Consider the following 25,796-nt stretch of genomic DNA (forward strand, 5'->3'; position numbering starts at 1 on the left):
AGACACGGTTCTAATAACATTGACCTGAGAAGATTTTACTGCTTCATTTCGGAAGATGAACTTTTCCCTTCTTTATTCTTTATAACCTGAGAATGTGGCGACACATACCTGGGGTTTCACCGCCTAAACGGATGTCAAAGTGTGTGGTTTTGACGAGTTACCTCGTAAACTTAGTCTTAAGTGAGTTATAAAGTCTTAAATGACCATAAAGAGTCGGGAGAAAATCAGATATGTGACAAATCCACGTCACGTGCATCAGGTTTTAAAGAGAAACCTGCTGAAGTCTGTCATTGATGTAAATCAAAGAACAAAAAAAAGAGAAACCATTGGACTGTTATAGAGGCTGATTAACTTTTGTAGCTTGAATATAGATTAATCTTCATAGTTTATGCATATACAATTTATAGTTCATGTGAAGATTGTTTTAAAATCACTTAAATATGCTGTTATAGATTTCAGAGCCTATTAAATGTTAAAAATAATGGCTTTCGATTATACTGTAATGTTGATTTAATAGAGACACCAGTAGCAGGACAAATTAAAAACATTGTAAATATGTTTAGTCAATGTAGTAGTAATAACTAATATATCTATATATATATATAAAAAATTTGGCCAGTAAATTTGATCACGTCACCGGCCATTGGCAGGTGTGGCAAAAAGTTAGTTTTAGGCCGTGTGCAAACACACTCCAGATCATTTACCTGAAGACAGCAGATACAGAGTTTTGCCCTTTAGTAACTTTACTAATACATTTTGATTTTCCATCTTCAGAAACAGTCATTTATGATTTACTGCATGTTATTTTGGGTCGAGCTTCTCCCTCCAAATATAGCTTCAATGATCAGTTTATTTCACACATGGAGCATTTAATACCTGTCTTACAGATTTGCTATCATCCATGATACTGTATAACAGGTCAAAGGTCATCCAATAGGGAATGACTACCCAAATATTGCTAAAGATGTCATTATAAAGCAGATAAACAGTATTAATTTAAATGCACAAAAGTCATGAATGCATTTCAGAATTAATTATGAAACATGACAATGATTGAGTTTTTTTTTTTTAATGAACATTGTGCTGTTTTCTGAGAAGAGCTGATGTTGAGTCTCATATCTGTGTGTGTGTGTGTGTGAGTGTGTGTGTGTGTGTGTTTATGAGTGTGAGTGTAAGTGTGTGTGTGTGAGTGTGTGTGTGTGTTTATGAGTGTGAGTGTAAGTGTGTGTGTGTGTGTGTTTATGAGTGTGAGTGTAAGTGTGTGTGTGTGAGTGTGTGTGTGTGTTTATGAGTGTGAGTGTAAGTGTGTGTGTGTGTGTGTGTGTGTGTGAGTGTGTGTTGTTCTCTCTTTCTCTGCTGGAGTGTGTGTTTATTTGAGTGTGACGGAGGTTTTTGTACGACGCTTTCACTAGAATGAAGCACTGTGGTACACTTTTGGTGGAGGAACTGAACTAACGATCAGTAAGTCTCTTCAATTCTATCTTTAAAATGTATTGTTTTACTTTTTTGGTGATTTAAGCAAACATTTATCAACAAGATTTAAAAATAAAAAAATATGTTAAAGTGAAAAAAATATTAATTGCAATATATTTAAGGTGAATTTAACTGTTTCATCATTTATTAAAACTTGTCTGCTATTTTTCAAATACATATTCATATTCAAAGATATTTCATGACATTTTTTTCATTTTAGAGCATATTTTGTATTGTTTTAAAAAATATTTTAATTTTACATGAGTAATTTCAGATATTATTTGTAACGATTCATTGATTTTTTTATATATAATGCAATATTTTCTGACATTCAGTTACTTCTGAAAATACACAATTATTCCTCAATTACTGGTACATTTAAGAATTAAGAGTCTTTGAAATGCATGATACAAAATGTTTAATGATACGGACAAAATAATTCACATTTTGTAGGCGTCATTATCAGACAGAGAGAAAAAAACAAAATCATAATTTTAAACACATTTATTAATATTTATGATTGTGAGTCTCTTAATATCTTCAAAAGCCAATATTTAAATTTGTTTTCTAAATATATGAATCATGAATCTGCATGTGGACAATGTTCTTAAAATCATCGAGATTAAACTGTACTTTATTACGAAAAGATCTAATTACTGTATGAGTTGCTGTATATCATGTCTGCTTTAGAGAACGGATTTATATTTAAAAGTACATGATACATTTAATAGTAGTGAATATGGATTTAACTGAGAATATTTAAAATCTTAATTGAGGATATTTGTGTATATGAATGCCAGCAGTGATGTGGAATGACAGTAAAGATGAAGTGAGAGTGATTTTCTCTGCATTATCACGTCTGCTCCAGTGAAGATTGTAGCTGCAGATGTGAAGAAGTGAGTTTTGTGTGTGTTTGTGTGTTTCAGCTGGTCCCGCAGTGAAGCCCTCCGTGTCTCTGCTGCCTCCCTCTTCTCTGCAGATCTCTGGAGGCTCAGCCGCACTGCTCTGCCTGCTCAGCTCTTACTCTCCACAGGGGGCGCAGGTGAGCTGGACGCTGGACGGGTCAGAGGTCAGCGAGGGGGTTCAGACCAGCGCAGAGAGCGAGCGGGACGGACGCTACAGCCGCAGCAGCGTCCTGAGCCTCAGCAAAGCACGCTGGGAAGGTGCAGAGCGCTTCGTCTGCAGAGTAACACATGACGGAGCTGCTCAAGAGACCTTGTTCCTCAAGAGCTCCGAGTGCTGATGTTTCTCCAGTGAAGAGCAGCAGGATTCACAGCAGTCACGTGATTTACAGCTCAATACTCAAGCAGTCTTTCAATCTGCTGCCATTGCTGTTCATTCAATAAAGCTTCTGAACGCCTTACATTTGTGTTCGACTGCATCATTGATCAGTGTGTCCTTCCTTCACTAAAGTTTCAGCTGCTGGTGATGATTGTAATAGTTGAGAACAGCTGCGTTTAGCAGTAAATGTGAACTGAAGCTCTTGGGGTTTGAACATGGTCTCTGGAGACGGAGCTGCTCTATTCTGAGACGATCACAATCACTAAAGCTGTCAATGCAAATCTGATTTTCACCTCAAACTCACAGTTTCTCTGTTTGATCGGTTCAACGCTCTGAACTGAACAGTTTCACTTCTGAGAAATGAGTTATGAATAATAATTCATTATCAGCTTGAGATGAAGGAGCTGCTCAAATTTTTGTAACTTTTGATAAACAATGACTTTACCATATAGTTTTAATGTACAAAAACAAAACAACATATTGCACCATTATTGTGTGATTTGTTATCAGTTTACACACTTTAGTTTCTGTGTTTGTCTCTGTGTGTCAGTAGTGAGTGATGAGTAACAGGCCTACATTAATCGGAAATGCCATATTTGGCAGTATGATGCTGATCTTGCAGAAGATTCAGGATAAATCATAAATGCAGAATATATATATATATATAGTGAAGAATAGAAACTATCCACTAAAGGGAAGATCAAAAGTGGTCGAATTTCTAATTGAAGGACTGAAATAACAGGAGATAAAAAAAATCAGAAAAATCATAATCAAAAATAAATAATTATGTAGCTCAACAAAACTGATGTTTATTATAAGATCATGTTGTGTTTCTTGACTGTTGAGTGAGTGATAGTGTTTGAGCAGCTGCAGGATCAGTTCAGTCTCTGTGACTCTGACTGACAGAGGTTTTTGTACGACTCTTTATCACTGTGTGAACACAGCACCACTGTGGTAACTCTGACAGTAATAATGTCCAGCATCTTCAGTCTGGATTCCACTGATGGTCAGAGAGAAATCACTGTTAGATCCACTGCCACTGAATCTAGATGGAGTTCCTGACTGGAGGCGTTCTGCAGCATAAATCAGGAGTTTAGGAGCTTCTCCAGGTTTCTGTAAGTACCAGGCTAAATAATGTCCCCAAGAACTATAGTAATACACATCTGTGCTGGTTTTACAGCTGATTCTGACTGTTTCTCCTGGTCGAGCTGCTGTCGTTGAGGGACTCTGAGTGACGCTGATCTGTCCTCTACTCTCTGAAACACAACAAGAAGAAAATCAACTCAAAACTTTGACAATATACTTGAAGAAATGAATTGATATCAAACTTGTGCTCCACAAACCTTGAGCAAACGCTGTGAGAGTCCAGATGAAGATGATGATGAAGGTCATGTTGATGAAGATTGTTGTGTGTGTCAGTGATGAAGTGTTAAACTCACAGCACTATAAACACTCTCAGAGCACTCAAGCATCTGATCAATATGCAAACACACTCCACATCATTTACCTGAAGACAGTCGCTCATTAACAGACACAAAATACAGTTACTAATTAATCTTTCAATATTTGATCTTCTAATAGCCAAGCTGTTATAAATTATATCAGATCATTCACTTCTGTATAAATCTACAAGACCAACTTTAGTATATGATCCTGACTCTCTCCTGTGAGACTGTGAGAATATTTTTAACTGTAGTTGATAGAAACATGACTGTTAATTCATAAATTTTATATGAAATTCATGGATGTTCCTGCAGGTTTTTAACAGACATGAGGATCATCACAGGTGTCTCTCAATCACTGAATCCCCCATAAATTGAGATTGATAACCTTCAGTTTTGTGCTTACAGTAAACACAGACTGCATAAAGCAGATGAAGTAAAGTAAGGTAGTTTGTGCTGTGAGTGGATGTGTTTGTTGGAGACTCAGTTGATGTGTGTTTGTTCAGTTAGTGAAGCGTTCAGGAGGTTTTTGTTCAGCTGCTCTATTAGTTTGTATCACTGTGGGTCACTTTCGGCAGCGGCACCAAACTGGATGTTGGCAGTAAGTAAATCATCATTTAATATTATTAATACAACAACTGACTGTTAAACACTTTGTTACTCTATAGAAAGGGTGCAGTTTTATATATTTAAATAATTTTTTTAGTTCACGCTGAATGTTTGACGGTGAACATTGTAAAGATAGTTTTACTTGAAAATTTAAGACAGTAATTAAACGTATATTTCCAGATAGTGTGATGATTTTTAAGTAAAGCCTGCAGATATTTTCAAACTGGAAATTATGGTTGCTTAACTGCATTTTTGTTAATATTTGATAGTTTAATAATTTATAGTAGACATGCCAGACAAATGCTATAGTTTCTTTTTTTTATTTTTTTATTTTATACCCAAAATTCTCATGCTGTCATCAAAAACTGTAATGTAACTCCAGTATTGTGTTTATTCATATCTAATCTTTGCTTTTAATAAAAGTGACAAATATTGAAGTTGATAATGTAAATGACTCTTCAAATCAATATATTTCACCAAACTTCCACTGCTTTGCTGGTCGCAGGCTTTGTAAAACTTCATTAAGGTGACTTGCAGTTTAATGTGTTTAATTGGTGTATTAATTGTTGATATATTTTCATGAACCTGAAAGGAGAGAAATGCTTTCTTCTTGACTGAGTTGAGTGTTGTGTGTTTGTCAGGTGTCACTCGTCCTAAAGTGAGCGTCCTGCCGCCCTCCAGTGCAGAGATCTCCTCAAAGAAGACAGCGACACTGGTGTGTGTGGCCAGCAAGGGCTTCCCGTCAGACTGGAGCCTGAGCTGGAAGGTGAACGGGAACAGCAGGTCTCAGGAGAGCAGCGCTGGGCTCCTGGAGAAGGACGGTCTGTACAGCTGGAGCAGCAGCCTGACTCTCTCTGAGCAGGAGTGGATGGAGAGCGTCTCAGTGAGCTGTGAGGCCACACGGAGCGGCCAGCCTGCGCTCACTGGACACGTGACGAGACAGCAGTGTTCAGAGTAGATCTGCTGCTCTTCTCACTCATGTCTCACATGGAGACTAACAGCACATGAGCGACTCCTTCATTCTCCACATCCAGCTTCAGTCGCTCTCATCTGCAGCTGCTCTGCTTTGTGTGCTTCATACAAGACTAAATGTGTGCTTTATCATCCAGGCATTATTTTATTACAATTCAGTAAATAAAAAAAATATAGTTGTAACTTTGTCTTTTGTGTTCTTTGTTGTCGTTTTAGGTCTTTCTTTGTATCAGGGCTTTAGCTCACGTTTAAAAATTTAGAAACTTCACTCAATGGACCATGAAAAAACACCTGCAGATGCATGATGAAACAACATGAGCCTCACAAATATAGTGTTAGAAGATAAAGTGTTTTAGATAAACACCATAGATATAGATTAGTATAGCAAGTGGAAAACTAAATGAATGCTTTATATTTCATTAATATATCTATGAAAATTCAAAACCCAAACTCAAAGTTTCACTGTTTAATTGGTTAAAAACTCTGAACTGGATCAGTTTCACTTCTACTGATGGAGTCATGAGACAGTTATGAAGTTTCAGTGGTAGTTTTATAAAATTTAGCAACATCTTTATGTCCTGCTGATGATTTTTGGAATAAGTATTTATAATTAGAAAGAAATTATGCATTATAAAAATACCTAATCATAAATATCGGAGTAAAAATGAGCTGAGAGTAGAAAAGATAAACCATAAATGATCTGAGAAAAAAATATCAGTATATTAAAATAATTTTAATAATCTTCAAAAAATAATGATGGACCTCAACAGAATTGATATTAAGATCATATTTCTGTTTTTGCATTGTTGAGTGAGTGATAGTGTTTCAGTTCAGTCTCTGTGACTCTGACTGACCGAGGTTTTTGTACGACTCTTTATCACTGTGTGAACACTGGACCATTGTGGTAACTCTGACAGTAATAATGTCCAGCATCTTCAGTCTGGACTCCACTGATGGTCAGAGAGAAATCAGTCCCATATTGTTCTCCATTCCCACTGAAACGACTGAAACGCTCATTAGAGAGATTAATTACATCATAAATTATGCATTCAGGAGCTTCTCCAGGTTTCTGCTGATACCAAACTAAACCCCAGCTATGTATTCCTGGATTAGTTTTACACTCTATAGTGGCGTCTTGTCCTTCAGAAACAGTCAGAACTTCAGGCTGAGTCACAGTGATTCCTCTGGATGCTGCTGACAACAACATTATATGTGTTTCATCAAATTAAATCAACATTAATAACTGAGAAATGAGCATCTTTCTCTTCTGTTACCTGGAATAAAAGCTGTCAGAATCCAGATGAAGCTGCTGAAGAGATTCATTGTGTTTGTTGGTTTTGTACCGTGGTAAACAGCAGTGTGTTATAAAGTGTTTGAGTCTGAACGCTATAAACACTCGGAGCGCTGAAGCATGTGTCGATGCAAAGTGACTCTCTGTGGAAAAACCCTCCTGGAGCAAAACAGACGTGAAAAAGCCCACATGCAGAAGAAAACTGAGCCTGTAAATGTGTTTCAGTCTCATGATCCAATGGAGTGTGTTTTCACTTCTTTAGTTAAGTTTGATATCATTTCTTTTTATTTCTCTTTCAGTCTCTGGCTCTGACTGCAGGCTTTCTGATGATTCAGTGACAGAGTTGAATCACTGAAAGAAACAAGTGTGTCACTGTGAACTCCATGAGAGGTCAAAGGTCATCAAACATAATTAAAAATGATCATTTAGAAACCCCAAATTAAGAAGTGAAAAGAAAATGTGATCAATACAGAGCATGTATCTATGTGTGTGTGTGTGTGTGTGTGTGTGTGAGTGTGTGAGTGTGTGAGTGTGTGTGTGTGTGTGTGTGTGTGTGTGTGTGTGTGAGTGTGAGTGTGTGTTGTTCTCTCTTTCTCTGCTGGAGTGTGTGTTTATTTGAGTGTGACGGAGGTTTTTGTACGACGCTTTCACTAGAATGAAGCACTGTGGTACACTTTTGGTGGAGGAACTAAACTAACAATCAGTAAGTCTCTTCAATTCTATCTTTAAAATTTAATGTTTTACTTTTTAGATTATTTTAGCAGGCAATTAGCAACAAGATTTAAAAATAAAAAATATGTTAAAGTAAAAAAATATTAATTGCAGTATATTTAAGTTGAATTTAACTGTTTCATCATTTATTATCATCTATTTTTCAAATACACATTTATATTCAAAGATATTTCATGACATTCATAAATTTTCTTTCATTTAAAGGCATATTTAGTATTGATTTAAAAATATTTTCATTTTACATGAGTAATTTCAGATGTTATTATTTGTAACGTTTCATTGATTTTTTTATATATAATGCAATATTTTCTGACATTCAATTACTTCTGAAAATACACAGTTATTCCACAATTACTGGTACATTTAAAAATGAAGACTTTGAAATGCATGATACAAAATGTTTAATGATACGGACAAAATAATTCACATTTTGTAGGCGTCATTATCAGACAAAAAAAAAAGGCATAATTTGAACATATTTATTAATATTTAGGATTGTGAGTGTCTTAATATCTTCAGAATCCAATATTTAAATTTGTTTTCTAGATATATAAATCATGAATCTGCAAGTGGACAATGTTTTTAAAATCAGTTTGAAATTAAACTGTACCTTATTAAGAGAAGATCTAATTACTGTATGATTTGCTGTATATAATGTCTCCTTTAGAGAACAGATTTATATTTAAAAGTACACGATACATTTAGTAGTACTGAATATTGATTAAACTGGAAATATTATCCATTTTAATTGAGGATATTTGTGTATATGAATGCCAGCAGTGATGTGGAATGACAGTAAAGATGAAGTGAGAGTGATTTTCTCTGCATTATCACGTCTGCTCCAGTGAAGATTGTAGCTGCAGATGTGAAGAAGTGAGTTTTGTGTGTGTTTGTGTGTTTCAGCTGGTCCCGCAGTGAAGCCCTCCGTGTCTCTGCTGCCTCCCTCTTCTCTGCAGATCTCTGGAGGCTCAGCCGCACTGCTCTGCCTGCTCAGCTCTTACTCTCCACAGGGGGCGCAGGTGAGCTGGACGCTGGACGGGTCAGAGGTCAGCGAGGGGGTTCAGACCAGCGCAGAGAGCGAGCGGGACGGACGTTACAGCCGCAGCAGCGTCCTGAGCCTCAGCAAAGCACGCTGGGAAGGTGCAGAGCGCTTCGTCTGCAGAGTAACACATGACGGAGCTGCTCAAGAGACCTTGTTCCTCAAGAGCTCCGAGTGCTGATGTTTCTCCAGCGAAGAGCAGCAGGATTCACAGCAGTCACGTGATTTACAGCTCAATACTCAAGCAGTCTTTCAATCTGCTGCCATTGCTGTTCATTCAATAAAGCTTCTGAACGCCTTACATTTGTGTTGGACTGCATCATTGATCAGTGTGTCCTTCCTTCACTAAAGTTTCAGCTGCTGGTGATGATTGTAATAGTTGAGAACAGCTGCGTTTAGCAGTAAATGTGAACTGAAGCTCTTGGGGTTTGAACATGGTCTCTGGAGACGGAGCTGCTCTATTCTGAGACGATCAGAATCACTAAAGCTGTCAATGCAAATCTGATTTTCACCTCAAACTCACAGTTTCTCTGTTTGATCGGTTCAACACTCAGTTTCACTTCTGCTCTACATAACTGCAAGAGTTATGAGTAATAAATTCATTATCAGCTTATGAATCTGCTCAAGAACATTTTTATGTTGCTGGTGATAAACAATGACTTTACTCTTGTATTGAATCTGAATTCTTTTACATCTAATAGACTCTCAAATGTCCGTTATTCTAGTAAGGGAAAAAGATTAATTAGTTTGCTGTTGTTCTCAAATAAACTTGCAGTGATAAATGAAAATAAAATAACAGAATAAGCAACAACAATTAAAGCAAACAGATAAACTTTACTGAAAATAAAATAGAATAATAAACACAAAGATATAAATTGGAAGATAATCAAAAGACAATGGACAGTTTAACTTTTCCCTGATCCTAAATAAACTAAAAGCTGGCAGAAATCAAATTAAACACAGTTCTCGTTGCAGGCCTGGATCGACGCTTGGGTTCGTAGTTAGCCTAAACTCATCGTGGCTACTTCACTCCTCGGAGCAAAATAAATAAATAAAAGGCATGAGCTCATCGCGCATGTATTATGCAATAGCACCATCAACGTAGATCGTGCAGCGGTTTCTCAGTCTCGGTGCAGCACTTTATCCAGACGTATGGCCCAGACTGTACTTCCGGTCTGTTTAGTCAACAAACATGTAACGTTACAGTCTCTCGTCCCGCGCAGCACTCGCACTAGCGGCTAGAGGCCAGCGTGAGACTCCAAAGTCCAAACTAATCAGCGTTGAGATATAATCATAGCTAGTAAGAATTAGTCACCCTAATCTATCAGAAATCAACCCAGAAATATATCATTCACATATTACTGTCTCTATTCCTCGCGCTCTCTGCACACTGCCTTCTTCGGCACCTCCACAATACACCCGGTGAGACTATAACTGTCACTTCATCAAATAAAGTAAACATTTTGCATGTCAAGCAACAATAACGAATATTTCTTTTACAGAACTGGAAAAATGTACAATATGATAATAAACAAATTTAACAAATCACTGACTCATGTCTCATTTATTATATTACCCCATTTACACTGGGTTACACCATAATAAAATATGTTTATAATAAAATCTATAATCTAAACAAAATACAAAAACTACAACACTGGATCTGAGAAATATGGCACCATTGTTTTTTCTTTCATTTGATATCAGTTTGTATAATTTCTCTAATTTCTTTTATAATAGTTGAGTCAAACCCATCTGTCACAGGACAGATCTCAGTCTAACAGAGCTGATTTAACTCCTAACTCAGTTCTGAGCTCATGTGTAGTTGCTGTGTTTGTCTCTGTGTGTCAGTAGTGAGTGATAGTGTTTGAGCAGCTGCAGGATCAGTTCAGTCTCTGTGACTCTGACTGACAGAGGTTTTTGTACGACTCTTTATCACTGTGTGAACACCCAGCTACTACTGATGATGTGTGCACTCTGACAGTAATAATGTCCAGCATCTTCAGTCTGGACTCCACTGATGGTCAGAGAGAAATCACTGTTAGATCCACTGCCACTGAATCTAGATGGAGTTCCTGACTGGAGGCTGCTTGCAGCATAAATCAGGAGTTTAGGAGCTTCTCCAGGTTTCTGTAAGTACCAGGCTAAATAATGTCCCCAATAACTATAGTAATACACATCTGTGCTGGTTTTACAGCTGATTTTGACTGTTTCTCCTGGTTGAGCTGCTGTCGTTGAGGGACTCTGAGTGACGCTGATCTGTCCTCTACTCTCTGAAACACAACAAGAAGAAAATCAACTCAAAACTTTGACAATATACTTGAAGAAATGAATTGATATCAAACTTGTGCTCCACAAACCTTGAGCAAACGCTGTGAGAGTCCAGATGAAGATGATGATGAAGGTCATGTTGATGAAGATTGTTGTGTGTGTCAGTGATGAAGTGTTAAACTCACAGCACTATAAACACTCTCAGAGCACTCAAGCATCTGATCAATATGCAAATGAACTGATCCTGTATTTAAATGAGCTTCTAAATGAAGATTACTTGTTAATTTCATCCTGTCCATCATTGTATCCACTCATCACACTGTTTAATCTTTGTTTTGGTGTTTTATCATCTGTTGGTTTATTTACAGGATGGATTATGATTATGGATGTATTAATAATTGAAATATTTTGATTATTCAAGACATTTGTGCATGAATTAAGCACAAGTATTTCAGCTCAGTTGGGGACCTTCAGAAACGACCTTAAGGACCTTATAGACAGCAGCGATGCATACTGGCTTTTATGGTGCATTGTGGGAATGTTTTGAGCGTGAGCGTTATGTGATCCCTGAGTAGTGCACTGACTAGTGAACTAAGGAGCTGATTGAGACACTCTTACTGACTGACTCACATGTGAGAACATTTTCATGCACAAATCATAATTTATCAATGAGTGTGAAATAAAAAAATGAATAGCATAAAATTTACAAAGAATTCAAACCACATAAAAAAGACCCCTGATGGCAGAAATATATACTTAGAAAATGTTTAAATAAACAACTATAAACATCTATTTAAAAATTCTGCAATGCCATTAGCATTTCAGTCCCATGAACATATTTATACCTCTTGATTTGTCCTTTGCACTGATTTTTATTATGTGAAATTATGAAAATGAAGGTTGACATGACAAAGAAGTAAAATCTAAACTAAAAATCACTCCAGAGACTGTATTCACATTAACATTCAAAAAATCTCTTTAGCTGTATTAAATTGATCAAAACTACAGTAAAAACTGTACAATTGTGAAATATTATTAAAATTTAAATTAACTGGTTTTTATATTAATGTTAAAATGTAATTTATTTCTGTGATCAAAGCTGTATTTTCAGCATCATTACTCCAGTCTTCAGTCACATGATCTTCAGAAATAATATTTTATATGTTGATTTGCTGCTCAAAATCATTTCTGATTATTATTGTATATTATTGTGCGGCTTCATATTTTTGTGGAAACTATGATACACATGTATTTTCCAGAATTCTTTGATGAATAGAAAGTTCAAAAGAACAACATTTATTTGAAATGAAGAATCTTTTGTAATATTATAGACGTGAGGCGAGTGGATCCAAGTGCAAGCTTTTATTAGTGAATATAGTCAAAACACAAGCAGGGTAAAACAACAGCAAACGGGTATGACACGGGCAAGACACAAGAGTAATCTTAGGGCAAGCGTGGGTCTTTGATCGGCGAACAATATCCAGAGGGCTTGACAAGAGGGGTAGTCTGATAACGTGAGCAATAATCCAGACGAGGAACAAACAGAGTCCGAGCTGCGAGACAAGGGTTAATTCAAGGAACACGGGCAGGAATCAGGAAACAAGGAGACATGAAATAAGACTAAACTAGAACTAGAAACTAGGCTCCGTAAAGCAGCGATCACTTGGTGAGTGATAAACGCAGAACAATACTAGAGACTAAACAGAAAATAAACACGGAAAGGCTTTGTAAAGTAGCTAACACGAGGAGAGCGCTAAACGCCAGACAATACTCAGCAGTTTGAGAATGATCTGAGTCAGTCTAATAGTGTGTGATAGCTTTCAGGTGAGCGTGTGATTGGTGACAGCTGTGTGATCAGTGCAATGGCTGATGGGAAATGCAGTCCAGTGTGATGCTGGTGTGAGAGTCAATATGATGCAGAGGTGACCTCTTGTGGCCGTCGGACCGAAGGCCAAGAACCAGATTCGTGACAATAAATGTCTTTTGATCAAATTAATGTCTTTGCTGATAATATTACTTTCTCTCAAAAGACAAATATCTTAAATAAATTTCCACACAGAAATATATGATTTATATTGCCCTGTATTAAAAGTGATAATCCCTTATGTTATGATACAGAATTTTCCCATGCGTACAAACTTTGGGTAGATGAAGATATAAGTTTATAACATATATTAAACCAATAGCAAAAGTTCTACATGTCCCTAATTTAATAATATCTATCTATGTGATGATTTTTTTCCTGCGGTGTATGTAGCAACCATATACATGAACATATGCAACTTTATTAAAAGAGCATAGAAAAATAAATGAATGAATAAATAAAATGGATGGACAGGCCTACATGACATATATGTCCAAAAATGTTTTAAACATACATCATAAATAATCATACATATGTGACCCTGGAGCACAAACCCAGACATAAGGGTCAATGTTTTTAATTTGAGATTCATACATCATCTGAAAGCTGAATAAATGAGCTTTCCACTGATGTATGGTTTGTTAGGATAGGACAATATTTGAAAATCTGGAATCTGATGGGGAAAAAAATCTAAATATTGAGAAAATCTCCTTTAAAGTTGTGCAAATGAAGTTCTTAGCAATGCATATTACTAATCAAAAATGATGTTTTGCTATACTGTATTTACGGTAGGAAATTTACAAAATATCTTCATGGAACATGATCTTTACTTAATATCCTAATGATTTTTGGCATAAAAGAAAAATCGATTTTGACCCGTACAATGTATTTTTGGCTATTGCTACAAATATACCCCAGCGACTGAAGACTGGTTTTGTGCTCCAGGGTGACATATGTGTATGGGATAGATATAAATATATGATGTTAATATATTAAATTGCTCCAATTTAGAATAGATTTCATGTATGTTTTACTTCCTAAGTCAAAATATTTCATATGTGGAAATGTAATATTTGTACGTACATAATTACATTTGTGTATGGGAGATCTCAAAGTGTTCAACAGTAGTATACAGTAACTGAGATTGAACGCTGGTTTTACTGGGACAGGCATTATGGCAGTTTTAATATCGTAAATCAGCAGCGCCATCATCTGCTCTTTATGTGAAGCATTTGCTGAACCGACCTTCAATTATTGAACTGAGTTTCTGTAACTGAACTGAAGTTCAGGAATTATAGGAGCTGTAGTTGTGTGACTGAAAACAGCTGCATGAGTGTTTGTAAGATAAGATTCAATCTCTATCATGTGATGGATCTACAGTATAAGAGCACAATGAATCAAATCAAAGCCTCAAAGCTGTGCAGATTCAATCAGTCCAGTTCCAGCATTACTGAAAGGAGAGAAATTAATTCCTCGTGAAGCCAAAACTCAAAAACTCACACAAAACAGATACCATGCAATAAAACCATAAAACTAATCTGGGGAAGGGATCTCCAAAGAGAGCAAACAACACCACCTGACCAAACTTATCTCCTTGTTCGTTAGTTTTAATAATTTTTCCCAGTAGTTTAGAGTTGTAGTCTAGTGTTTCCACAAATCTGCGTCCAGGACAGGTCATACTGAAGTACCAATGAGTGAAGCGAGGGCTCATCGTTCTGATTTCTGTCTGTCACTGACTTCACAAGTTACAGTTTTCCTGATTATAGAAAAAATAGACTTTCTATTATGTGCTAGCAGGGTGCAGTCTATTTAAAGGTATTATAATCACCCTATATCCTCCGAGTGAGATCAACTGGCGAGTTTATGCCGTGCGTTGCACAGAATGAACAAATAATTGAAAGTATGGGATTTCTATACTCAAATATCCTAATTAATAAACAATTGATATTTGTGATCAGTTTTTAATTATAAACATTGTTTAAATTTAATGATCACTTGAAATTGGAGTCAGATTGAACACGGATCTAGACTAAAATTTAGACCAAATCCTGATAAATTCAGGAGCGCATAAGATCGAATACGCATTAAACCTTTAAGATTTATGAGGAGAAAGAGCAAAAACAAGAGAGAGAGAGAGAAACAACAGAGTTATTTCAGATCCTCCTCTGAGCAGCTGCAGGATCAGTTCAGTCTCTGTGACTCTGACTGACAGAGGTTTTTGTATGACTCTTTATCACTGTGTGATCACAACATTACTGTTGATTTCATGGTAACTCTGACAGTAATAATGTCCAGCATCTTCAGTCTGGACTCCACTGATGGTCAGAGAGAAATCACTGTTAGATCCACTGCCACTGAATCTAGATGGAGTTCCTGACTGGAGGTTGTCTGCAGCATAAATCAGGAGTTTAGGAGCTTCTCCAGGTGTCTGTAAGTACCAGTGTAGAGGCTGAAAACCCCAACCCTGGTAAACTTCAGGACTGGTTTTACAGGACATAGTAACTGTGTCTCCTGGTTGAACAGGTTTCACTGCAGGCGTCTGAGTGACTGTCACAGCTGCTGATTCTACATCAAGAAAAATGAAGAAACATTCAGAATTCAGTATTTGTTGAAGGACAGTATTTCTAGCACAGATGATCAGTTAGAATAGAGTGTGTTTATTTCTTCACCTGTGAAACAGCAGCTAGTGAAGATCCAGATGAAGATGGTGATGAAGCTCATGGTTGCTGTTGGTTCAGATTCTCAGAGTTCAAACTCACAGAGTTATAAAATCTCCTGAAGCTTGTGCTGCAATGCAAATCATCTCTATGTAAATCTGTGTACGGGTTACAGCAGATGATGCACGTGAGACATAACAGTGTTTGGGATCTTTTCTCATGTAATGAGTCAAAAACATTGACTCAAACGTCTGAAGCGTCAGGTTTTTTGATGATTCATATGGCAGTTGAATCAAGAAGTCAGTGTCAATCAGTGGTGTAATGTAACAGTAATAATACTTTGTTATAGTATTTAATATTTTTTGGGAGTATCTGTACTTTACTTGAGTTTTCAGCCAACTTTTACTTTTACTTCACTACATTTCCTAATTAAAATGTGTACTTTTATTCTGATACATTTCCCCGAAGCATATTTGTTACTTACTACAAAATATTCAGAAGTCAGAGGAACACAGACTGAAGGAAAGCATGTTTGATGAATCAGTGGTCTGGGGTCTGCAAGTTAGAGTCGAGGCTGGGGTGTGTGATATACAGTATATCTTCTGTGATAATATGCTAAGTGTTGTTGTAATGATGTGTGATCTGACATTATTGAGTAGGCTATATCACCAAATCACAGACAGAGTGCACGCACTTGATTTATTACTCTATTAAAACTCAAAATTCATGGCATTCTAAACTGTATGCTTTTTATATTTATATAATTTAATATAGTTAACTTAATCTATATCACACAAAACGTTTTTCTGCAGATATCAGCATAACACATTTAATAATCATTTTATACAAGATCAGTAAAGCAATAAGTGACTTACATTTTAGACATAATATTGCTTGCTTTTGCTAAAATTTGCCAACGAAAATAGTTCAATACAAAGATCACAGGACTGTAAAAATAAAACATTAGGCCTATTTATGCATCTGTACCTGCAGTTTAAATGCATCCATGCCCCCCCCCCCCCTATTTATTTATGTATTTGTTAATAATAAGTAAGTATACTTTTTTAATTTTCTTAATTCACAATGTATGTATAGTGCCACAATCAATCTGTAATTACAGTTTTTTTGGATTGCTTACACACTAAAATGAAAATTAGTACACTATTAGCAAAACCTTACACTCAAGAAGCAAAACATCAGCCCATATTTGCACAACTATAAGCACATTGTCAACCTCACACTTGTTGCAAAACTCTACACACAGTGATTTGCAAAACACTAAACACACTTAACATACATTACACACAAAAATCTATCATGAAGTCACTTCCTTGCAATACCAAAGCACTGACTGTCAAATTACTGCACCGTCCAACCAATTGGTTCAACACAGTCATCAGGTGTGCAAACACTTGTTTGCTTAATTGTAGACACACCAATCAGGTGTATAAGCACTATAAAAAGCAGCAGGTGAGTTCATCGGTCTTCAAGCACAATGGAAAGAGTCAGAGAAAGAGTAAGACGAGGAGGAGGAGGAGGAGGAGGAGGAGGAGGAGGAGGAGGAGGAGGAAGGGGAGGAAGGGGAGGAAGAGGAATCAACAGAGGAAGAGGAAGAGATGGAGGTCATGCTGGAGGAAGAGGAAGAGGAAGACGACGAGAAGGAGAAGGAGGAAGAAGAAGAGGAGAAGGAGAAGGAGGAAGAGGAGGAGGAGGAGGAAGAAGAAGAGGAGAAGGAGAAGGAGGAAGAGGAGGAGGAGGAGGAAGAGGGGGAAGAGGAGGAGGAGGAGGAAGGGGAGGGGGAGGAAGGGGAAGGGGAGGAGGAGGAGGAGGAGGAGGAGGAGGAAGAAGGGGAGGAGGAGGAGGAGGAGGAGGAGGAGGAGGAAGGGGAGGAAGAGGAATCAACAGAGGAAGAGGAAGAGATGGAGGTCATGCTGGAGGTAGAGGAAGAGGAAGAGGAAGACAAGAAGGTGCTCAAAGAGGACCGAATCTGACAAATGAGATCCGCGCAACACTGGTTGACCACGTTGTCAACCACGGCCTGACGCTGAGGGAGGCTGGACTGCGAGTACAGCCAAATCTAAGCCGATACACAGTGGCAAGTGTGATAAGAACATTTCGACTGGAAAATAGGTATTGTAAAAATATCACCATATCAAAAACATCTGCACGGTTTCAGTAACTGCTTACAGTACTGTATTCTATGCAGTATCAGCATTTCTGTTACCTTTTCCTGTGAAATTACTGTACTATTGTATACTGTTTTGTTTTTTTTCTATATAGGATTGAGGGTCAGGAACGACAAGGGGGAAGGCCTCCTATGTTCACAGAACAGCAAGAGCGGGAGATAGTAAACATGGTTTTGGCCAACAATGCTATAACACTTAATCAGCTCCAAGCTAACATTGTCAATAACCATGCCAGTTTCAACGATATCCATCAGGTCTCAACTTCAACACTGGCACGCATCCTAAAAAAAAACCATATTCAAATGAAGCAAATTTATCGAGTGCCTTTCGAGCGCAATTCGGAAAGGGTGAAACGACTGCGGCATGATTATGCAGAGGTATGTATTCACTAGCAGTGTGATCTTGCATACTGTCTCATAATCTTTTACTGTACTGTAATATGTATACTAGATCTACACTGAACTACACAATTTTGCCTGACACTGTTCTTCAGGGAGTTTTACGAATGGATGGAGAGGAGATCCAGCATGAGTTCATTTACGTAGATGAGGCTGGGTTCAACCTGACGAGAACACGAAGGAGGGGAAGAAACATCATTGGCCACAGGGCTATAGTCAATGTCCCAGGGCAACGTGGGGGTAATATAACACTCTGTGCAGCCATTACACAGAATGGGGTCCTCCACCGCCATGCCCATATGGGCCCTTACAACACAGCACTCATACTTACATTCTTGGACCAATTGCACAACATAACAGCAGCAAATCAAATCTATCATATGCAATACATTGTTGTCTGGGACAATGTGTCTTTCCACCGCTCTGCTCTGGTTCAGAACTGGTTTCAGCAACATCCACATTTCACCGTCCTATATCTTCCACCATACTCTCCATTCCTCAACCCTATAGAAGAGTTTTTCTCGGCATGGCGGTGGAAGGTATATGATCTCCGTCTCCAGGCTGAGGTACCCCTCATCCAAGCCATGGAGGAGGCCTGTGACCAGATGGAGGTAGCAGCAATGCAAGGATGGATTCGTCATTCAAGACGTTTCTTTCCAAGGTGTCTTGCTAATGACAACATTGCCTGCGATGTTGATGAAATTCTCTGGCCAGATCCAGCTAGGCGAAGAGACAATGTCTAGTTTTTTTGTTGTTGTTTTTTTTGTAACAGTAAACTTACAGTACAATACGTAAAGTGACATTTTGTTACAGTATTATGAATCTCCATGTCAACATTTTGGGCGTGTTGAGAAATAAATGAGTTTCTTCAGTCTGCAACATTGGTCTTGTGTAGTGTTTGGTGGATTTACTTTATATTTGTACTTTGTTGATGGTAGCCTACTCTAATCATAGGGAAGTAGAAGTGCTAAAAGTGTTTTAGGTTTATCACCGCAGAGTGTAACTCGTGCAAACAGAGTATAGTAAAATGTGAAACGTGTGTTTCATATGGTAACAAAGTGTGGTTTTTAAACAGAAGTGTATAGTTTTTACAAGAGTGTTTAATTATGCAAAGGATCTGTAGTGTTTTGCTAATTGGGTGTGTGGTTGTGCTAATTGTGTGTAGTGTTTTGAAAACACGGGCCCTGTTTTGAAAATTGTGCTTAAGCAATCCAAAAAAACTGTAAATAAAAGTGTTCAATACAAATGAGCAAAAGTCAAGCTGTAATAACAAACATCTTACTGCATCCTTGGACTTCCCAGGAGTTTACTGGTTTAAAATGATGTGAACACAGAAACCTGCTTCTTTTGTTATAAAGTACTGATTCAAATTAGTAATGAATAATCAGTTATTATTCTACTACTCTGCGTACCAGCCCACTTCAAGCACTGATAAATAGAATACATTTTTATTAACGTTTATTTATATTTGTTTAGAATGAATCATAGTGTTCACACATCAGAAGACATTTAGAGATGATCAGGCTGTTTTTGTGAAAATCACTTTAGTTCAATAATCCATCACCGATGTTGAGAAGAGCTGATGTTGAGTCTGATATCAGTATGTGTGTGTGTGTGTGTGTGTGTGTGTGTGTGTGTGTGAGTGTGTGTGTGTGTGTGTGTGTGTGTGTGTGTGTGAGTGTGTGTGTGTGTGTGTGTGTGTGTGTGTGTGTGTGTGTGTGTGTGTTTGTGTGTGTGTGTGTGTGTGTGTGTGTGTGTGTGTGTGTGTGTGAGTGAGTGTGTGAGTGTGTGTGTGTGTGTGTGTGTGTGTGTGTGTGTGAGTGTGTGTGTGAGTGTGTGTGTGTGTGTGTGTGTGTTTGAGTGTGTGTTGTTCTCTCTCTCTCTGCTGGAGTTTGTGTTTATTTGAGTGTGACGGAGGTTTTTGTACGACGCTTTCACTAGAATGAAGCACTGTGGTACACTTTTGGTGGAGGAACTAAACTAACGATCAGTAAGTCTCTTCAATTCTATCTTAAAAATATATTGTTTTACTTTTTAGATTATTTTAGCAAGCATTTAGAAACAAAAAAAGTTAAAGTAAAAAAAAAAAATGCAATAAATTTAAGGTGAATTTAACGGTTTCTTTGTTTTAAAACTGTTCTGATATTTTACAATTACATATTTATATTCAGTGTTATTTCATGACATTTATTTTTTACATTTCAAAGCATGTTTCTTATTGTTTTTAAATATATATATTTTTAATTTTACATGACAGAGGTTATTTCAGCACATGACATGTGCTGAAATAACCATGTGCTGAAATAACCATGACATGTGCTATTTCAGATTTCATTGCTTTACATTTTCTGAAATATTCAATTATTTCTTAATTTATATTTTGTTCCACAATTCTTGGTAAATTTAACAATTAAGAGTTTTTGAAATGTATGACAAAAGTTTAATAATAATTTAATAATAATAATTCTAATATTGTAGGCGTCATCATGAGACAAGCACAAAATTTTTAATTATTCATAATTTGAACATATTGATATTTATGATTATAAGTCTCTTAATATTATCAAAGTACAATAATGAAATGATCATTTGTTTTCTGAATATAAATCATCAGTTTGCATGTGGACAATATTTTTAAAATTAGTTTGAGATGAAACTGTGCCTTATTCACAAAAGCTTGAATTATTATAAGATTTACCTTATATAATGTCTGTTTTAGAGAACTCATTTATATTTAGAAGTACATGATACGTTTAATAGTACTGAATATTGATTAAACTGAGAATATTTTCAATCTTAATTGAGGATATTTGTGTATATGAATGCCAGCAGTGATGTGGAATGACAGTAAAGATGAAGTGAGAGTGATTTTCTCTGCATTATCACGTCTGCTCCAGTGAAGATTGTAGCTGCAGATGTGAAGAAGTGAGTTTTGTGTGTGTTTGTGTGTTTCAGCTGGTCCCGCAGTGAAGCCCTCCGTGTCTCTGCTGCCTCCCTCTTCTCTGCAGATCTCTGGAGGCTCAGCCGCACTGCTCTGCCTGCTCAGCTCTTACTCTCCACAGGGGGCGCAGGTGAGCTGGACGCTGGACGGGTCAGAGGTCAGCGAGGGGGTTCAGACCAGCGCAGAGAGCGAGCGGGACGGACGCTACAGCCGCAGCAGCGTCCTGAGCCTCAGCAAAGCACGCTGGGAAGGTGCAGAGCGCTTCGTCTGCAGAGTAACACATGACGGAGCTGCTCAAGAGACCTTGTTCCTCAAGAGCTCCGAGTGCTGATGTTTCTCCAGTGAAGAGCAGCAGGATTCACAGCAGTCACGTGATTTACAGCTCAATACTCAAGCAGTCTTTCAATCTGCTGCCATTGCTGTTCATTCAATAAAGCTTCTGAACGCCTTACATTTGTGTTGGACTGCATCATTGATCAGTGTGTCCTTCCTTCACTAAAGTTTCAGCTGCTGGTGATGATTGTAATAGTTGAGAACAGCTGCGTTTAGCAGTAAATGTGAACTGAAGCTCTTGGGGTTTGAACATGGTCTCTGGAGACGGAGCTGCTCTATTCTGAGACGATCAGAATCACTAAAGCTGTCAATGCAAATCTGATTTTCACCTCAAACTCACAGTTTCTCTGTTTGATCGGTTCAACGCTCTGAACTGAACAGTTTCACTTCTGAGAAATGAGTTATGAATAATAATTAATTATCAGCTTGAGATGAAGGAGCTGCTCAAATTTTTGTAACTTTTGATAAACAATGACTTTACCATATAGTTTTAATGTACAAAAACAAAACAACATATTGCACCATTATTGTGTGATTTGTTATCAGTTTACACACTTTAGTTTCTGTGTTTGTCTCTGTGTGTCAGTAGTGAGTGATGAGTGACAGGCCTACATTAATTGGAAATGTCATATTTGGCAGTATGATGCTGATCTTGCAGAAGATTCAGGATAAATCATAAATGCAGAATATATATATTTATACATATAGTGAAGAATAGAAACTATCCACTAAAGGGAAGATCAAAAGTGGTCGAATTTCTAATTGAAGGACTGAAATAACAGGAGATAAAAACAAATCAGAAAAATCATAATCAAAAATAAATAATTATGTAGCTCAACAAAACTGATGTTTATTATAAGATCATATTGTGTTTCTTGACTGTTGAGTGAGTGATAGTGTTTGAGCAGCTGCAGGATCAGTTCAGTCTCTGTGACTCTGACTGACAGAGGTTTTTGTACGACTCTTTATCACTGTGTGAACACATCTTTACTGCTGATGTAGTGGTAACTCTGACAGTAATAATGTCCAGCATCTTTAGTCTGGACTCCACTGATGGTCAGAGAGAAATCACTGTTAGATCCACTGCCACTGAATCTAGATGGAGTTCCTGACTGGAGGGTGCTTGTATAATAAATCAGGAGTTTAGGAGCTTCTCCAGGTTTCTGTAAGTACCAGGCTAAATAATGTCCCAAAGAACTATAGTAATACACATCTGTGCTGGTTCTACAGCTGATTCTGACTGTTTCTCCTGGTTGAGCTGCTGTCGTTGAGGGACTCTGAGTGACGCTGATCTGTCCTCTACTCTCTGAAACACAACAAGAAGAAAATCAACTCAAAACTTTGACAATATACTTGAAGAAATGAATTGATATCAAACTTGTGCTCCACAAACCTTGAGCAAACGCTGTGAGAGTCCAGATGAAGATGATGATGAAGGTCATGTTGATGAAGATTGTTGTGTGTGTCAGTGATGAAGTGTTAAACTCACAGCACTATAAACACTCTCAGAGCACTCAAGCATCTGATCAATATGCAAACACACTCCACATCATTTACCTGAAGACAGTCACTCATTAACAGACACAAAATACAGTTACTAATTAATCTTTCAATATTTGATCTTCTAATAGCCAAACTGTTATAAATTATATCAGATCATTCACTTCTAAATAAATCCATAAGACCAACTTTAGTATATTATCATGACTCTCTCCTGTGAGACTTTAAGAATATTTTTGACTGTAGATGAATAGAAACATGTTAATTCATAAAATTTACACCAAATTCATGGATGTTCCTGCAGGTTTTTACCATCATGAGGATCATCACACATGTCTCTGTCAATCACTGAATCTGAACTGAGTTTGATGGTGAGTCACGTCACATGATATAAAACAGCATCACTCTTTATGAATGTTTATGAAATAAATTAGTTAACACTTTACTTAAAGCATTTATGTATAATGCATTATAAAGGTAGTTTTAATGCATTAATTATGCCTTGCAGTGCATCTTATAATGCATTGTACAATCTCATGAATAACTGTAAACACAATTAATGCATTATAACACTTGTAAATTCATTGTTACACTATTCATTTCAAATTCAGTTATAATTAATTATGACAAGATATAATGTATTAAAATGCACATTATGAGTAATTTAATAACACTTCATAATGCATTATACATAAAGACTTTAAGTAAAGTGTTACCATGCCTTTAATATGGTGATATGCATATTTTATTTTATTGTTTGATGGTGAACAGCACCTGTTGGGTAATCTGATCTTTAATTTTCACATTAATTTTTATATGATTGTAAATTCTTCCATTCATTGATTTTATTATAAATCGTACTCTGCGATACATGAACAGTGTTGATCAGTGCTTGAAGTGGGCCGGTACGCACCGGTACGCAGTACCAGCACTTCTATATTTTAGTCTTTAGAGTACCTGCACTTTTTTGTGTGTAAAATCGTCAGGGTCTGGGTGATTAGGCTATATGATCTCATATATGATTAGAAATGATATAGAAACTATGTAAATCACACTACCCAGGCGGGATCACCTCTCATCTCGACCAATCACATGAATGAACGCAAGCAGAGTCGGTCTACTTCATTGTGTGGTGTGCGAGAGCATGTCAGGCGCGCGGAGGAGTAGAATAATAATTAAGTGAAGTGAAGTGAAGTGACATTCAGCCAAGTATGGTGACCCATACTCGGAATTCGTGCCGGCCGGAGACTCGAACCCGCAAACTTCGGATTACAAGTCCGACTCTCTAACCATTAGGCCACGACTTCCCCCTTAAATTAATTATTTATTACTAATCTGAATCAGTACTTTATAACGAAAATCATATCTTAAAATGAAAATAGCTAGGCTTTAGCAATCACATCATTTTAAACCGTAAACTCCTGGAAAATCCAAGGATCGAGTGAATGAATTCAGACAGTAAGCTCAAAACAGTGCTAATGCCGAATTTATCAGCGATTACGGAGAGAATAGTGACTTATGTCCAGATGTCAGTAAAATTATTTTCAGCGTGTATTTGGCTTAAAAGCAAGAGTGTTTTATAATGAATGCAGATTATGCGGTAGTCAGAGATTTAGTGATTATGAATGGATCCGTATATTAAAGGCAGGAGTTTTAGTGGTCTTTGGCGTCTCCCTGTGGTCCTGTTTGGTATTGCAGCTTGACTTGTGCTAATTTGTATTGAAAAAATTTATTTAATTATTGATTGATTGTGGCACTATACATACATTGTGAATTATTAAAAGTCACGGTCACGTCAGGTTATTTTGGCCCGTCTCTCTCACTATACACAGCATGTGGCCTATAGCACTATAGTCAAATCCCAAGACAACCCTAGTCCGAGCGTCCACTGCTGTTTATCACTCAGCATTGTCTGGCATGAATATTCCATTCATTCATTAAGAGACAGCGGCGATTCTACAACAGGTTACACTTGAGTTAGAAAATGAAGTAGCCTATTGTTACAGGGCAAACAAGACGTGAGGCGTGCGGATCCATTTGCGAGGGTTTATTAAAAGGCGAGGTCACAAAACAAGCAAGGTTCATACAATAGCAAACAGGAATATCACAGGCAAGACAAAGAGTAATCCTAGGGCAAGCAGGGGATCGACGATCGGCAAATAATATCCAACAGGGCAAGGCAGAGAGATAATCCAGGTACACGAGCAGTAGTCCAAGTGCAAACTGAGTCCAAACGGCAAAGCTAAGGGTTAATCCAGGAAACACGGGCAAGAATCAAAACACTAGAAAAGGCAAGGCTATGATAACTGAGAGGCTCCGTAGAGTAGATATCGCTAGGATATGCGCTATACAATACTCGGCCCTGACAGAGAAGAAGTCCAAGGCTTATAAAGCGTGTGTGATTGTGTAATCAGTGAAATCAGCTGTGTGTGTCGTCAGTGCAATGGATCATGGGAACTGTAGTCCAATGGTGAAGTGCCAGTAGTGTAGTGCAGAGCAATAGTCCATGTGGTGAGCGGGTGACCTCTGGTGGTGAACGAATGGAAATTCATGGCCAGGATTCGTGACACCTATATGGAGCGCGCGTGCACACACACACACACACACACACACACACACACACACACACACGAATGTAGTTTCAGGTTTCTAGATTTTATGTTTATTATTATGTCATATACATTTTTGCTTTCTGCTATTTTTATGTAGATTTCAAGTATTTAAGTTCATATAATAATACATTTCAATCCCTAGCTGGAAAACAAAACAAAAAAACATTTTTAATGTTGAATTTTGAATTTGTAATT

The 25,796-nt window shown here is 37.3% G+C and overlaps 1 long non-coding RNA gene and 5 gene segments (V, D, J or C); 3 read left to right on the forward strand and 3 right to left on the reverse strand.

The window, feature by feature from the left end:
• The window catches only part of LOC306864845 (Ig kappa chain V-III region MOPC 63-like), a 684,433-nt gene extending 681,291 nt beyond the window's left edge, over positions 1 to 3,142 (forward strand). The window contains exons 3-4 of the V gene segment in view: positions 1,420 to 1,461; positions 2,400 to 3,142.
• The window catches only part of LOC306864846 (Ig kappa chain V region K29-213-like), a 764,502-nt gene that overhangs the window by 679,328 nt on the left and 59,378 nt on the right, over positions 1 to 25,796 (reverse strand).
• On the forward strand, positions 4,402 to 5,957 carry LOC306864995 (Ig lambda chain C region-like). The segment is given in 3 exons: positions 4,402 to 4,428; positions 4,746 to 4,797; positions 5,447 to 5,957.
• LOC306864856 lies at positions 7,599 to 9,140 on the forward strand. Its single transcript, XR_013783819.1, has 2 exons — positions 7,599 to 7,771; positions 8,704 to 9,140. It is a non-coding gene; the product is annotated as an uncharacterized lncRNA (long non-coding RNA).
• On the reverse strand, positions 9,656 to 11,270 carry LOC306864851 (immunoglobulin kappa variable 1D-12-like). The segment is given in 2 exons: positions 11,200 to 11,270; positions 9,656 to 11,112 (listed from the first exon to the last, which is right to left on the reverse strand).
• Positions 14,327 to 15,731, reverse strand: LOC306864852 (Ig kappa chain V-III region PC 4050-like). The segment is given in 3 exons: positions 15,644 to 15,731; positions 15,056 to 15,539; positions 14,327 to 14,424 (listed from the first exon to the last, which is right to left on the reverse strand).

The sequence above is a fragment of the Barbus barbus genome (assembly GCF_936440315.1).
Source record: "Barbus barbus genome assembly, chromosome: 46".
In the NCBI taxonomy this organism is placed as follows: domain Eukaryota; kingdom Metazoa; phylum Chordata; class Actinopteri; order Cypriniformes; family Cyprinidae; genus Barbus; species Barbus barbus.